The 4027-nt window shown below is 36.0% G+C and overlaps 1 long non-coding RNA gene across 1 annotated transcript; it reads left to right on the forward strand.

Annotated features, from left to right (window-relative positions):
• The first annotated feature begins 1589 nt into the window (after positions 1–1589).
• On the forward strand, positions 1590–3633 carry LOC124397102. Its single transcript, XR_006927886.1, has 3 exons — positions 1590–1627; positions 2840–2924; positions 3070–3633. It is a non-coding gene; the product is annotated as an uncharacterized LOC124397102 (long non-coding RNA).
• Positions 3634–4027: the final 394 nt, after the last annotated feature.

Here is a 4027-nt window from a genome sequence, read left to right on the forward strand (position 1 = left end):
TATATACTCCACTCGTTGTGTTTGGAGGAAGAAAAATGATGAGTACAATCCCAAGAATACCATCCCAACCATGAAGCATGGGGGTGGAAACATCATGGTTTGGGGTGCTTTTCTTCAAAGGTGGCAGGACAACTGCACCATATTGAGGGGAGGATGGATAGGGCTATGTATCGTGAGATTTTGGGTAGGGCTGGGTGATAAATCGATTTTATCGATTAACTCGAATGTGTAGTTTACATCAATCTGTTTTAATAAAAATTGGTTTTCTCTTTAATGTCCGCCAACGCTCTCCCCTGGGCTCCCATAGTTTCGAACGAACTCCCCGAACTCCCCCCGCGCGTTTGCCACAGAGATACACAAACAACATGGCAGTGAACAGAGAAGAACTCGTTCCCAAGTAAAGTTAAGACAGCCGCATGTTAAAAATACACGGTTAAGCAGCCGCATTTTGTTTAGTGTTGCACGTCCAATCGTACACTTACTGGTGGAAGCGACCAAAATACATGTAAAGACGCTTCAGAACGGCGTTTCCGTTAAGAAACAGAAAAATCAGATCATTTAAATCACCATATTCAAACACTCATAAACAGTAATTTTACTGTGGAGTTTTTAAGAAAAGTAAAGGCAAAATCATTCCAAGCATCACTGCATTTTTAACCATGTTCCACATTCAAACACTCATAAAACATTTTTCTTTATAAGTTTGCTCAATCTTTCAAATTATTTTTATTTACAGTGTCCCCGTCTATTACTCTCTTAAATTTTCTCATTTTACTGTGGAGTTTTGGAAAAAAGTAAAGGCAAAATCACTCTAAACCTCAGGTGCATTTTCAATCATGTTCCACATTTAAACACTCATAAAACATTTTTCTTTGTAGGTTTGCTCATTTTATGTTATGTTAACGTTCTATTTTCACAATTTACAAAGGCAGGGCCGCCATCTTGTATTTTTGGCCTGTTGTTTCTGATTGCACTTTAACCCAAAGTGGGTTATAAACCCAGAAGGGTAAATAAACTTTATTTAATAAAGTTAAAACTTTTTTTGGAATTTATTTTTGTCATATGCAGATTGATTTTAAGCAGGGGGGGGGGGTTTAGGCCATATCGCCCAGCCCTAATTTTGGGCAACAAACTCCTTCCCTCAGTAAGAGCATTTAAGATGGGTCGTGGCTGGGTCTTCCAGCATGACAATGACCACAAACACACAACCAGGGCAACTAAGGAGTGGCTCTGTAAGAAGCATTTTAAGGTTCTGGAATGGCCTAGCCAGTCTCCAGACCTGAACTTAATAGAAAATCTATGGATCAAGCAGAAACTCTGTGTTGCCCACATGGGCGTAAATCCCGGGGGGGACGGAGGGGACATGTCCCCCCCCAATAAAAATTTTTAAAAAATCGCACTCTCTATTATATGTATTCTCTATTATATGAAAAATATATGTATGTATACCTAAAATAATTGTGTAAGTAGAAAAAACCCGCAAAAATGCATTTAGAAACAGTTGAGTTCCCCCTCCCCTTCCTCACAGTGGTTTGCCCCACTGCCTGCTTTCTCAGTTCAACTCACCTACTCTATACACACGAGTCAGGTGTGTGTCTGCAGCTCAACTAATTTTCAGCTTCATTAAGTAGGGTATTTTATTCACTTATTTTATTCACTAAATAAAGCAATTTTCTATAATGTAGTTGATGCAGACTTATTCATAACGGATGTAATTTTTCCATGAATCTGCTCTATTAGCTATTAAAATATGACTTATCTAGTGAACGTTAGCTTGTTTACAATAGCTTGTAGCATAGTGCACTGACACTAACACACCAAAACCGTTTACCATGCACTGTTTTATTTGGGACGACTTGGAATAATGTTAACATGAACACACAATTAGCATATAGTTTATCTGTGCATTTACTAAATGAGCACTGTGCTACATCTGAACTGAGCCCACTGTATTATTTTGTATAATCAATTTATATTCTGTTCTTAAGTGTCTTCATTAATTTGTAAATAAAATGTTAAACATTTTTTAATTCCTTGTTTTTATTGTTGTGATTATTTTTTATGATAGTTTTACTTTCTTTATGTAAAGCAGTTTGAATTACCATTGTAATTGACGCAGTCTCCATGCTACAATAATAATGTACTGTCTCTTTATACTGTAAGTACAATTTGACTGTATTATTTGTGTCCCCCCCCAAAAAAATTGCTCATGAGAAATTTTATATTAATTGTCCCCCCCTACTGTTAAATGAAATTTATGCCCATGGTTGCCCAGCAACCTGATCTGGAGAAGACCTGTATGGAGGTGTGGACTAAAATCCCTGCTGCAGTGTTTGCAAACCTGGTCAAGAACTACAGGAAACGTCTGACCTCTGTAATTGTAAACAAAGGTTTCTGTACCAAATATTTAGTTCTATTTTTCTATTGTATCAAATACTTATTTCATGCAATACCGTAGAAATTAATTATTTAAAAATCATACAATGGGATTTTCTGGATTCACAGTTGAGGTGTACCTATTTACAGATTACAGATCTCTCTGTTCTTTGTAAGTGGAAAAACTTGAAAAAATTGGCAGTGTATAAAATACTTATTTGCCCCACTGTATATGACACCTTATAGACAGATAACTGCAAGCAACTGAACTGGCTACATTTGGCTTTGGGAAATAAAGTCTGCTAGTCCTTCTCTTGACTAAATGTTAATGTTAAATCTTAAATTAAACAGTGAGCTTGGGCCATTTCAGGCTGCAAATAAGGGAGGTAAAATTGTGCAACCAGCCATGGGACGAGTTGAAAATGTTCTAAATGTTGTTATTTGTTGTTTTTATCTGGTACAGCTGATCACAAAAAAACTGAAAACTGATCCTTCCATCAATGCTCCTGTCACTAACTGTGAAGTGACCTTTGCTCCTAAGACTGTTGGTGTGTACATTGTGTAAATGGCCTTTTTAACATTTGCCACAATACACAATTCCAAATGCATTCAGCACAAGTTTTAATGTATATTAATGTGTGTGTGTGTGTGTGTGTGTGTGTGTGTGTTTAATATTCCATACTATTTTAACAGAGTGTTTTATGCAAGATCTCCAGCACTCACTGGGCGATTCTTTAGATGATGAGGCATCACCTCTTGGAACCTAAAGAGATCCTCTTCTTTTTTCCTCGAACTGAAGCACACAACAAAGATTCAGAATCTCATTTCAGAGAGGTGGAGGACAGAGAGACCCCGTCTGGTGAACACGGTTGCGATACAAGAAAATGTGGAATTTGAATAATGCTTAAAAATTATACAAAGTCATGTAAAAATGTTTATAAAATCCAAACCCTGATTATTCACATAAGGTTTACATTAAAATGGAAATGTTTTTGGACTATATGATCTAAGCATGCGACTACTTGCCTTCCACCCCTTTATTTGCCACAATTTATGCCACGGATGTCTTTTTTTCATTTGAAGAAATGAAGATGGCAGTACTGGGACTGTCCTGCCAAGCATTTTTAAGAATGCTGTATCAGTGAACTGTCTGCTTTGGTAGTGTAATTATTTAATTTATTTATCTTATAGTATTGTTAATCTCTTTGTATTGTGGGTTGAAAAGCTGTTTGATGCTAATGTATTTGTTTAACATTATTAGCTGTTGGTCTCCTTAGTTTTTATAGACTGGTTTTTAAAAGTTTTTTTTTTGTCGTCACACTGATGTCACACATTCAAAACAATATTAATACGAAAAAATAGCCATTTAATGTACACAAAGTAAAATTAGATTTAAATGTATCATTCACTTTTGTGTACCTATTCTGTATTTTTTTATTTTTTTATTTTTTTTAGAGGCCATCTTTGAAGCTGTCTTAATAGCTTAGCATGAAGATGTGAAAAGATTTGTGGACTACATTCACAAGACATCCAAACAGGTACTATAAAATCACAGATGATCATACTTTATACAGGAGAACAATTATCTTTACCATAGAGTTTGTTTAGGAGTCTTATTTTCATCAACCATTTTGTGGAGGGGAGGTCAGCA

The sequence above is a fragment of the Silurus meridionalis genome, chromosome 14, assembly GCF_014805685.1.
Source record: "Silurus meridionalis isolate SWU-2019-XX chromosome 14, ASM1480568v1, whole genome shotgun sequence".
Taxonomy (NCBI): domain Eukaryota; kingdom Metazoa; phylum Chordata; class Actinopteri; order Siluriformes; family Siluridae; genus Silurus; species Silurus meridionalis.